The sequence below is a fragment of the Harpia harpyja genome, chromosome 10 (genome assembly GCF_026419915.1).
Source record: "Harpia harpyja isolate bHarHar1 chromosome 10, bHarHar1 primary haplotype, whole genome shotgun sequence".
In the NCBI taxonomy this organism is placed as follows: Eukaryota; Metazoa; Chordata; class Aves; order Accipitriformes; family Accipitridae; genus Harpia; species Harpia harpyja.
Window position 1 is genome coordinate 12,465,814 of NC_068949.1, and position 13,209 is coordinate 12,479,022.

At 38.3% G+C, this 13,209-nt stretch overlaps 1 long non-coding RNA gene across 5 annotated transcripts in view; it reads right to left on the reverse strand.

The window, feature by feature from the left end:
- LOC128147429 (uncharacterized) overlaps window positions 1–13,209 on the reverse strand; it is a 43,362-nt gene that overhangs the window by 21,560 nt on the left and 8,593 nt on the right. For all 5 annotated transcript variants that reach the window (XR_008237022.1, XR_008237023.1, XR_008237021.1 and 2 more), the window contains exon 2: window positions 731–775. This is a non-coding gene — a long non-coding RNA (uncharacterized LOC128147429). The remainder of the gene's footprint in view (window positions 1–730; window positions 776–13,209) is intronic.

Consider the following 13,209-nt stretch of genomic DNA (forward strand, 5'->3'; position numbering starts at 1 on the left):
CCAAATCAATCTATCAGGCCCAAGTTTGCTTATGTGTGGAAAAGTCTTTCAGCTGCAGCATTTGAATATAGGAATTGACAGAAGAAATTCTTCAAATGATAATAATCTGAAAGAACTAGGATATGAAGATGGAGAATGAGATCATAAAACATTTGGTCTTGTTCTAACCCAAGATTCCTCAAGTGTGCAAACATGTTCTACTGAATCTCTCAGGACATAACAGTCCTCAAATAATCCATATCCACTTTTTCATGAAGTTACAATTTTCTAAAACATAAACCTTTCTTTAAGGGTCTAGCTGAATCAGACTAGGATAATTTTATTGACTGAAATTAAAAATTAAAGTTAGGTATTTGGGAGCTCTGAATAAAATGAATTTCAACTTTTTAATTTTAACTATTTGTTTCCAGAAGAAGTTACATCAAATAGTTTATCATCCGTTAATTTTTGCAAACTTACCTTTCAAGGAATGTGGAATGTCATAAATAGCACATGCAGTATCAGATTATTCTAATCTTATGATCATCATAAAAAAATTAGCACTGTGAAACAGAAACTAAGCAATTCATACCTAATGCACAAAATTACTTTGTGAGGACATGCCTCAACATTTCTATGTATTCATAGCTGACAAAACAAACATCTGTACTTTTTGAAAACATTGGTAGCTAAGGAAAAGTGAGTGATTAAGAGTTTTTATCAAGATGGCATCACATACCTTATCAGTAACATACATTGTTGGATCATGCATTACAGAAGTCCTTCAGATTGAAGTCTATAATGGAAACAAACATTAATCAACAGTTACTTTGCTTAGTATGGCTAGGAACATTATGTTGCCTTGAAAATTAATTAATTCATTATCCCCAGGGGAACCTTTAAAATAAGGAACTATGGCTAACCTTCTCTCTGTAATAGTCATTTAAGTCCACAGAATCCCGGGATGCCAAACTGCCTATTGAAAGAGTGGTCCTGTGCAGTCACTGACGTCTCTCACACACTGGCTGCGATAGCCCAGCTCTGAAGTGAGTTCCAGGGGATTCTGCAGACCTCTCATTCCTATTTGTTTGGACCCTACAGTCTGTGCAATAGCAGATCTCTTATACAGAGAGGTATACAGATCTTATGCAGATCTCTCTGTACCTCAACAGAAGAATATGGCATGAAATCCTCAAAGAAGTCTTCAGATGAGACATTTCCAGCAGACTGTATCCTATCATCTCATCTGTTAATTACGTTACACACTTTGACACTTTATTAATAAATCCTAGTATTAGTTCACTATGATTTTTCAACAGCAAATAATGTCATAAGTTCGCTTTAACAAAACAAATTATGTTTTCCAGCCTTTCCACGGCACATAGATAACTGTGTTCAAGGCTCAAAATGTTCTTCACCCTGTGGTCCAGACATCACTGGCAGACCATAACCCAGCATAAAGTAGTCTGTGAAAATAATACAAAAGAAATCCAACAAAGAAACTATGTATACATATTCCCACATGTGCAAGGAAGCAAGCAAAGAAGTATAGGGAAGAAACAAACATAATAAATATTCAGAGTTCAGCAGGTTGTGGCCATTATACACAAGATTTTCTAGTACAAAGGAAATAACATTATCATTGCATATATTTAAAATACCAAAGTCAAAATACCAATGTTAAAATGACCAAGGGGCAGGAAATCGCTTTAGATTCCAAACCCAACAGACAGTTGTTAAGCCACTTACACACTGATTAAACCTCATTTTAATGTCTAATATCCTACAGATGGCTTTTTACAGGCTTTTTTCACTGTTGTAGGATGAGCCTCACCAGATAATACCTTCAGTCTCTTCAGTGGCAAATTCTTTATTGGCAGATCTAACCCAAAAGCTGGTCACTTATCTTCTATAAAATTTATTTAAAATATGGTCCCCAAGTTTTTAAATTCAAAGCCAAGAAATATATTTGCTTCCACTCTCATTTTGTTTCAAAGTGCCAGAATGCCCTAAAACTACCATGAGGGATTCTGTATCAGTAATGATGCCTGAATATTTACAAGGGCAAACAAAGGTGATATAAAATTAAGCAAGGACTTATATTTGTAAAATTGGGAAAGTTCCAGTTTGGGACTTTATTATGTTTTGCACTCCACAGGCCTCCACTTGCACCATAAGACAGTGTAGGGACTGTTCTCTGGGATGCATGTGTTCACCCTGCATCCTGTGTGAATCTGTTGGGATATATGACAGTGACATAAATAGTCCTTTTCTCCCTCTTGGAGCTTTGTGCTAAATAATTTGGCCAAACCTCAGAATCATGGTGTTGGCATTCAGATGGCACTGGAAACTGTATCACACTAAACTGCACTGCTGTGTTTCCTGTGCTGCTTTAGAATGTCAAAGGAATCTTTTTATCATTTTGAGTCTAATTGAAGTGAGACAGGGACAACTCTAAAGGTTATATCTTGTGTTCTGTTCACAATCCTGACCTCCTTACCTCATTTCCACTATTAATAGATTTGCATTCCTTAAGACAGCAATAAATGAGGCTAGTCTTGTAAGGGGAGTATTATCTTTTAATAGCTGCACTGAAATAATGGAAGAAAACAGAGAAGCTTGCAGAACCTAAAGGAGTGGTTTGTGTGCTGAATGCTCTTCTGTTTTCTCCTGCTAGAGTAGCAGGTCTAATAAAAGATAATATCATATTACTTCTCACAAATAATGCTTCATTTGTACCCCCAGACCATCACAACTGCAACAAATCTACTTTAGACAGGTGACAGTTAATAAGCCAGTTTAAAACTGAGAGGAATTTTTTAATATGAAAAGATATATGTATATCTTCCAGTAACACTGTAGAGTGAAGTTCCCCTGGTTGATTAAACAAATAAAAGCCTTTCTGTATTTCTTTAAATACCAACTAATTCTAGGAAAAAAGTTATAATTCAGATTTCCATTTGCACCTTTAATTCACGTGAGTTTTAGCTAGTTTCATCCTCAGGACTTCCCACAGTTCATCTGTAAGTGATAAATCTCAGCAACACTATTATATCAAACTCTTTATATTAAAAAGCACAATTTCCATTTTTTTTTGTTCACAGAGGACAAGATTTACAATAACTAACTTCTGCCACAAATTAGAATCCTAAACTTACCTTGTCCCCCGGGCTCCCTGGTAGAAGAAGAGACAAATACTTTGAGGGGATGACTGACTTATCTAAGATGTCTAAGACAGACAGGCACACACAACCATCTTCTGAAAGAGCCAGGCTCTCTCTTCTCTGACCACATGAGGAGCCAAGATAATTTGTTTAGGCTATGGACTAAATGCAAGTCCTATGTGAGATGCCCTACCATAACCACTGCTGCTCCAGAAAAGCAAAGATTTGCCTTAAGTCCTCTGTCATACCTGCCAGCCCTATGTCAGTATCTTACAAAATGTAGGACATCTCAAATGACACTGTAGGGCATCTGAAATGGCACTACATGTCTTTGTTTAGGCAACTGATTCCTGCTATAGATGTCTAACTCGAAGCAGCTAAAATTAAGCGAGAGAAATTTCAGCCACTGGAAAAATAGTGAACTATGTAATGTTAAGAGATTTTCAGGTTAACGGTGTAAAGATGAGACAGAGAGAAGGACAGAAAGCAATGAAGGTAACTCTTTTTTTTCTGCTAAGGCAAAAAGTGGCCTTTTTCCCCTACCACTTCTATGCTTAAACCTGCCTTTCTCCCCAGCATTCCCTACTTCAGATGCTAAGGAAAGAGCTTGCCCTGTTTCAATCTACTTTAACCAGGGTCAAAGCAAACATGTTAAAGCTGAGGAATGTGTTTATTTTCACAGGGGTAGAACATAATTTGTGTTTGTGTCCTTCAGCAGTCTCACTGTCACTAAAAGTGGTTTCAAACACTTTGCATTTGGAAATACACAAAGCCAGACAAAGCCTTCGTGAGGCCTGGCTCTCCGCCACAATCAAAAGCATGTTTATAATTACTCATAATCAGCTGACTTGATGTGAATGGATAGCACATGAGATGGCACGTTTGCCTCTGCACTTGCAATTGCTTTCAATGTTTACTTTTAAAGTAGGATTTTGAAAAACATAGCATTTGCATACTGTTAGAATGTTAAATATCTCACATTTTCTCTGCCCATTAAGAGGAAGAAACCTGGGGTGTACATTGCTTTATTTGAGAGCTTCATGTATGTGCAGTTCTTGAATGCAGGAATTTGGGTTCAGAATGGATTTCATTCCATACTTTGGACATACATCTTGATTAGATTATTCTGCATCTACCTCATTTTAAAAGAGGTGTTAAAAACCACTATCAGATTTCCAAATCTGATTCACACCCTTTGGTATGCTAAGAATTTTAATATGTCTCACATTCTACACTTTACTGTAAAAGTTATGAATTTCGCATTCACAATCTATGCTTGTTACTAAGTATGTGATTTAATAGTCAAAAAGAGAACTGCTCCATATCATTTTATACAATATGAGCCATGTAACAACCATTTCTGCCCTGCAAAATGAATCAGGAAAGTCTGCTTTTATTCATTGCAACATGAGTGTTTGAAGGCCCTGGAATTATAATCCCATTTTAAAACCACATGTTTGTCTGAAGATATGTTTGTTTCCTAATATGTGATAAGAATGCAGTAAATCTAACAGACAGTAAATAAAGCAGATGTGAACCATGAACACTTGCTTAGAAAATGTGGGATGAAGTAGGATGAGATGATGCTGTCTTTCAAGCTTCGTGGACACTTGCCCCAGCTCAAGAATAGATGTTTTAAAATGCAAGTATTTATTCTAAATTAGTTGGTCCTCCTTGACCCTCAGACACATTCAGCTGCACTACAAGCCTTTCATATGCCTCCATATGCTCATTTTAAGTCAGCTTTGCATCTGATTAATGGTACAAAACAGCTCCATTTGCATAGTTGGAACTCCTTAAATGTGAAGATCCACGTTCAAAAGTAACAGGACATGCAAGCTACCCATGAAAGAATATGTCCTTTTTGCCAAGAACAAGAGGAGTCTTATTTGAAATAACTCATGTGATAAAAGCGTGACAGAAAGGCACACCACACCAGTTTAGCCAGGCCACATTTTCCTCCCAGAATCACATCTCTCAAGGTGAAATCAGAGCAGATTGGTCTAGACCATAACTGCGCTCTAGAAGCAATAACAAGTACAGACCAAATTGACATTGGCAACACACATATGGGTTGTTATCTTGTCAGCGAATATATTCAAAGCTAGCGCCAATCCATCAAATACCTTCAGGCTCCATTACCCTTTTCTTTCACCCAGCTGCTGTTTACAGACAAAAGGAATTCATTGTGTTTTGCTGAGCAGATCAAAGTGTAATAGGCTATATATGGCCTGTAGTGAAGGAAAACAGCGTGGCATGCCATACTACTACAATGATGTAAGGCAATTACAGGCATCAACAGTGACACATGCACTTTTGCACCTACTGCAATATTTTAAGTTCTTTCCACCGTGTCATCAAGTACAGAGTTCAGCCACCAGCATCCCCAGGCAAAATATGCCAGTGCCAACCAAAGGGGGCTGGGACACAGAAGGCAACTCTAGATATGGACTTGCAAGCTAAGGTCTGACTCAGCACTGCCTAAGCCTCCTGGGCAAGTGACTGACAGGTAAGGGTGTGCTAGCAAAGAAGACTCAATACCCAGCAGGAGACAGAAAGGAGAAATAGCAAGTTTCAACCATAGTTAACTGTTGATTGAAAACTTGTGGAAGCTGCTCCCCTTGCTAATGGATTCTTAAAACACATTTATTGCACAAGAGTTTTTAAATACTCTCTAAAATCCTTGATTTCTGAATTTAGCTAGTTTGGGTACTGCCAGCATAAAGAGAGAACTGTGCTCAACTCTCTGTCAGGCTATGCGAGCACAGAGGAGGAGGAGGTGGTTTATCCCACTCCCCATATCCTCATCCTGAAAGCAGAGACAAGAATTCCAGGCTCTCTATCAGGCCTTGCAAAGCACAGGAACAGACATGTGGTTCTTCATGAAGAATCTACTGCTCCATCAGCTATTGCTAGTCTCCTTCAGAGAAATACAGCCAGAGAGATTTTGTCCATGGACTACTTCAAACCAGTTCCTGTAGTCCTGTGGGATAAACAGCACAGCTTGGGAGGACCTGCTGTGGAAAGTGAAGTGACATTTTAGAAAATTCACAGTAGCAAAGAATTTTGATCTGCAACCTTTCTGTCATCAAAGCATCATGAAGCACCTGGACTGGAGAACCTGGCCCCTACACAGTATAAACTCCGTAGGGGTGGGTTCATGTCTTTGCTTATTTTGTAACTCAAAGCTGGCACAGTAATCACAAATGAAGTATCATTACATTGCAAAATGGAATTCTCCTCTTCCTTTCTTAAGGTGTTATGCCAGTCACTGAGATGTGACATTCATTCCCTTCAGTATAATTCTGTGCATGAATTATGGAAACAGTTTGGTCGTAGTCATGAGTATCATTAAAATAAAAGTATAACTGTTTGGCACTTCATTTCCTTTTCACTGGCAAGCCCTGGTACCTGGGGTCTTCAGATTTAATGAAATGTTATTTTGTTCATCCAGTCCTTTTTTTTCCCTCCACATCCAACATGTCTTCTTGTCTTATAAGGTGGTAACAGAATATCATAACATGAAGCTTTCTTTAACAGTCGGACCTATTAGTCCTCCACTCAGCCTACTGTACAGGTTTAGCATGATGCACAATACAAACCTTGCTCCTCATCTGACAATGGCAGAAAGTATGCACAGCCACTGTGCATAAAGAGAGCACACTGTACTATTCTTTTGCAATTACACTTGGTCCCTTCCTGACCAGCACAAAGAAAAGTATTGCTGGCTCTGAAGAAGCCCAAATATGTATAAAGGCGTAGCACTATATCAATAAGGGTGAACCAGTATGTACAGATCTGTCTAGAAATGCCTGAAAGACTTTAAACCACTTCAAACTTACCTAAAAAATTTTTTGCATAAGCACTGAATCTAAGAAGAAGAAAAGACTTTTGGTCATCATATTAGTATATACAGAAACAGTTACTATCTAGTGAGGTTCACATCAGCACGCACAGGTTGTTAGGAACTGATCCAGACCACACCTACGTATTTCTCATGATTCCCTATATTGTAAGGTACTGTCCTATCGTGCTGCAACATGCGTGATAGTTTGTAACAGTACACAGTTTGTTCATTTGCCTTCCATAAATATGGTATAACAGTTACCTACAGTAGGACAAAAATGTCAAAAGAGCAGAAAAAAGATGCAATAAAACAAAAGATGTGATGTGATAAACACACCTCTTGGAATTAAATAGGCATTACTTGAAGATTTATATCACTGGAGGATCTAAGCTAGGCTAAAAACAGTGAAATTGCAAGCTAGTTAGCGTACCCCATGCAGAGAAACAGCATTGTTTTATAGACTGGCTTATGATTAATAACACTATGGGAATGGTACACTCCTCCAGCTGACATGCACAACTTCAGTTTAAAAGATTACCTTTTTTTCCAGTCGTTACAGTAAAAGTTTGTGTTAGTCAAGCTAACAAAAAGAAAAGAGGATTTGTTTTAAGGGAAAAAACATCTCTCACAATGAATGTTTAAGAACATTTTAGCTTTCTGGTTTTGATCTACATGACTGGTTTATAAACTGCTTTTAAAACTAACATAGCAAACAAATCTTGTCAGAGAATAACAACACACCACTAAGCTGTAGCAAATGATTTCCCTTAGGGTTAGATTTTGCCATGTGTCCAGAAAAGACCAAATAAAAAAATGTCCTTGCTAAAATAAAGTAGTTTTTCAAAATTCAGCATCCTTCCCATACGTAAATCTTTTATTTTTGAAGCAAGGTTTTGCTCTCTTCTTGGTTTACGTGCAGAGTATGGCTTTCAACAAATGTCAGTAAGAACAGAGCAACTTCACCAGACTCCTCAGACGATGTTTCATCTGGCTGTATAACAGCTGTATATGCTATTTAAAGCTGAGAAGCCCTAGGTTTATGATTAACAATTTAATGTAAGTTACGTCATGAGAGAGGCACCTTGTGCAATCTTCTTACATAATTTACTGTACATGGTATTCATTCCAGTGTGAGTTATAAGTCATCCATGAGTAAGTCCTGAAGAATTAGAGGAAGCTGTAAGCAATACAGAGGGAAGCCTGACAACAATGAGCATTTGTGATTTGTTAATAACTTAGTATTAACCTTTAAGTTTGAGGTTTCCAACTGTTAAGTGCAGTCATCAGAAACCTCCAGACTGATGTCATCTCTCACATTCCTAAGATGCAGAATGGGCCTTTCAGCCAAATCTTTTCCAAACTGCTGTCTGTCTGTGTTAGTGCTTGCTGCAGAAAATCACTATGGATGCATTCATAGTTTTTGATGGCAGAACAATGAACTTCTGACAAAGCTGGGGTTGTGCATGATCATGATCATGTTCACTTTAAATATATGAATGACCTCACTAGACTCTTATCTTTTATGACTTCTTATTTTCACTCAACTGGGACTTTTATCTTGTATACATAAAGTTGCTAATGCATTTGAATGATTGAGGTTTTCGTTGAAATGAGCAGTTTCCAGTAACATTCATAATACTGTAGTGACTTCCTAAGCATACCAGCAACAGTCTACACTCAGTGGAGTTAAGTGTTAGGGAACAGTACAAATAGAGATAGAGAAAAGAAAAAGAAAATTTCCCAAGTGCAGCAGTTGTGTCAGAGGCTTTCAGGGGCCCTTTTAAATGGAGGGTTGTTAATGAACTGAGGGAAAATGAAACATGCTTGGGGGCTACAGTAACGAGACACAAATATTTGCCATCAGAAATAAACCCAGAAAATATACTGTTCAACAAATATGTGCCTCACTAATACAAGTGCAAAGCTTTATCATTCACCTCATTTGAAAAAAAGTGAAAAATTCTCAAATCCCATCCCATGTGTGGAGGACACACTCCTACAGCTACTTTCCACTCATAGGCCTGCAAATTTGTTTTTGCTCTTAGTTTTTGGACACTCTTTGAATTACAAGCCTGATGGGAGTAGGAACTTCCTTTATTTAGCTCTGCATAGAAAAGGTGATTTACACATAACGGTATCAGCAATGCATTGTATGCCTACTATATAATATGTATTAAATGTTACACTACAGCAGAGAGAGGGTATCTTTCCATTTAAAACCTGCAGGCAGACTCCAAGTATCACCACAGTTTCTTAATGGAAGCAGGAATAGCCGAAGTTGTTTTGAATTGTTGTGCCCTCTACATCCATAAAACGCTTAATTCAAACATCTCTTTTCACACCAAATTTATCAGGCCCCAGGGATTCCCTTGGCATCAGGAATTCTGGCTCAATAAAGCAAGCAAATGGAATGGAAGTACTGGATCACTGATCGATTTGTTAACTGGGATGCTCAAAGCATTCTTACGTCTGCTGAATTCGACTATGTGAGTGAACTTTGTTGCACAGAGGAAATTCTCAGAGGGCATGGAGCTGCCAGAGAAGCTTCCTTCACCATCTCCTCCAATGGGCCTATTTTATTGCAAGAGGCACAGATAGGAGAAGGCAATGTGCACTCTCTGCTGGTACAGATCCCAAGGGCCAAGGCTGTTATCATGTGTGCTAGAGACCAGCCTGACATTGGATGGCCGCAGCTCTGCAGCCAAAGAGTGGAGCTTTCTACCAGCCTCAACCAGACTGTGGACTAACCTGCTGCAATGTTTGTGCAAGTTGCCAAATAACCAGTTCTCCTTTATACTCAGTTGATATTAATCATAGTAGGTGGGATTGTCAGGAATGATTTATGGCACACCTGCACAGCCAGAGTACAGTGATAGAAATCTTCACATGAAAAGTGTGGCATTGCTGGTGTTTTTTTCCAGGAAGCAATTGATTCTTTGTGTGTGGATATATTTTTCCTTTACATAATTACTTTAAATGTAGGGTTTTTGGCTGAAGTTGCCATCTGTAGCTACACACTATATTTCACAAAACCCTAATTCTGATCTGATAATTTAGCTTAATTTTCCACTGCCTGTTCACTGACCTATTTTCTTCCCTACTGTTTCCCTTAAAGGCTTAATGTAATTGTTATCTTATGGTATGTCTATTTCTACATAACAGTGTATGTAGTGGAATCACAAATGAATATAGCAGGATATTCCATACAGGCATACATAGAACATGTATGTACATACAGAAAGACTGACAGAGCCAGACATAGAGGATAAACCCTAAGAATCACAGCCAGGAATTAGTGATTGTATCAGTATCAAGAGATCACACAGCCAGGCTTTGTGGTGGAGCAAAATTATAATACCACATTCAGTGTTCTTCTTTCAAATGGCCTGTTCACTATGGCAGAGATAGAAGATGGTAATCTTATGTCCTAACAGAATTAGATGCAAGACCTGCATATTGAGGAAAGTGTAAGCTGTCATCTTCTCAGTCTGCCATTCCTGTTCCTAATGGATCCCAAAGACCATAGTTTATTGGAGTAGGACTGTATTTCACTCATTCTGCCCCTGGGCTCAAATTCATTCCCTATTTTGCATAAAAATGGTCTTTGTGAGTCTGAAGCATTATACTTTAGTATCAGTAATTAAGCAAGTGAGGAGCTACGTAAGCCTACTAAAGGTACAAGTCATATGTGTGTTCTATATATCTCCGGTGCATCTAAGATATTTAATTAGCTTTATCCAGATTAATAACGCTGAGAAAAAATAAGGCTGATAAGAGATTCCCACAGCCACAAGTGTTTTCTGACCTATTACTGCAAGAGTTCCTTTCCTCATTATTCTGAAGTAGGTTCTTTCCAGGTAATGTTATTTCTGCCCGGGATCACAAAGTACAAAATGTGTAAGTAAGGAAATTACATGCTGTTTTATAGAGTACCGCTTGGGAGAAATTGGTTTTGGAATGTAATTTCAAGCTTATGGAGTCAACTTGCCATGTTCATTCTGGATATGTGAGCTCTGCCTTAGGTTTGGCTAATGTGGTTTTGTATTTTAATATGGAAAAGAACAATAATAACAGCTCTGCCTGAGAGAGATTTAAGACTTAAACAGAAATTCATGACAAAGAAATTCCCCATGGTGCAATATAGGGTCACCTGAGCTGAGTAAAGATAATAGCCAGGATTCTGAAGAGTGCCTTAATTTTGGGATGTAAAATTTGAGACATCTTGAAAAGCCTGGGTTTTCAAAGGACAGGTGTTTCACAGTTTTCAGAAAGAAGGCAGCAGGAGTGCCACTAAAAGCAAAAACCAGTAAATCTTGGGAAAAGTGCTTTATTCCAAGAAGAAAGATTGTTTACATTAAGGGCAAATGTCCTTTTTCCATTTTGCATTAGGCATTTGAAAACCCTGCCAGCATCTGCAAAACATATGCGTTTTAACGATTGTAAGGGAAGAGGCAGCTGTAAGGAAACCGATGGCTATGAAATCCTAAATTAAATTCTACGTAAGATACCTTTATTAGTGGCTGGAAGCTTCTGTATTTAGAGGAAACTCTTTCCCTTGCTTTGTCCATTGGAGTAGACAGAACTTTTAACAAAGATTCCTTAGAATCACAATACAGCAACAACTAGCAGATGTCACTAGACCTATACAGAGGAGGATAATGTTATTCCCCTAGTTTATATCTGCTTTCTGCTGTGCTGCACCCAGCTACTGTGTGCAACTAAATAAAAAATTTAATCAAAGACCTCCCTCTGTGATAGTACCTGGTGCTAAAAAGTTATGTGGTTTATTGGAGGGTGGGCTGGGGCAGGGCAGGTTGAGCAGTGCAAGCCACCTTTAATGTCTTTCTAAGATAAACTGTATTTACATTTCCCCAGTGTCTGGTATGCAATGACTTTGGAGCCTGACTATTCTCTCTGTCTGTCAGGTGTGATGGCAAAAGTACTCAGGTAGCTGCACTCCCTGCTGCAGCAAGCTAGAAACCAAAGGACAACACAGGCTATCCTTCACTTTTAAGAGGATAATGTACCAGATTATACATCCCTTTGCCTCTGTGCCTTTCTTTTTGTATCTCTTACTCCTTGTACAGAACTGCAGAACTGCTTAGGAATGCATTGCCATCCACAGCTGCCTCTGTGTCCCACCTCTCCTCAGATTCTAAATCACTCTTGGAATCCCTCCAAAGGCCTCTGGAAACATGAAGTTCCAAGTCCCATGCCCCTTCTATTAACACCCTCCATTACCTCCTCACCCTCAGAAAGATTTTTTTTTTTTTCCAATCAGGTATACATTTGTAAACATTAGTTGTACAAAACTACTTGATCTGCTCCTTTCTACCACGTTGTTTTTAATGTGTAACTGCCAGGTTGCACAAATATCGTATATCCCAGATGCCCAAAAGAAAGAATTTATACCTAGGTATCTTCTGTATAATGACACGACATGCAATTCCTGCCCCCTGATAACAGGCATTCCTTTATCGTATGAAGCAGCCTAGACATTCAAGACTTCGAATATCACTAATATCACTAACTCAGATAGCAGAAATTGGCATTCACCTATATACCTTGGATGTACAAGACTACAAAAAGGGATATTGCTTCCCAATTTTACATGAAGGGCAGACAGAACAAAAGTTGGGTGAAGCCCAGCCATTTCAGTAAAACCGATGTTCTAGCACTGCAACAAAACCTCGAGAGTGAGCCAGCAAATGTGGTTTGTGGATGAACCTGTAATTAGAAGTGCATTTGACTCAGTGCTTCTCAGGAGCATCATATACAAAATAAAAAAATATTTCCAATCATAATGGTAAAAATATGAAATTTGTGCAAACCATTAAGTGGCTACCAATATGCTGAGAGTACTTCACTGAAACAGGAACTGGAAAAGAATGCAAAGAGATTCTCTGCCTCTCAGCTTAAGGTTTAAACTAATTTCTTTTAGCTACTGTACAATGATACCTGTGTGGATACCATTGCTAGAACTGGCCCATTAAATCCTCAGCTCCATGCTGAAAAGAATCTCTAAATCGCCCTTATCATCATCTTTGGACTATCTAAACATTGGCTATCTTATGTATTTATGAACATCAAAATCTTTGACACATTTCAGCATCTTACTGCAGAAAAAGGACCAGATTTTCTTTCTTGTTAAACTCTGTTGCAAAGCAAAAGAGTACAAAATGCATAAAGCAAATATATCTGGTCCTTCTATGACCACGC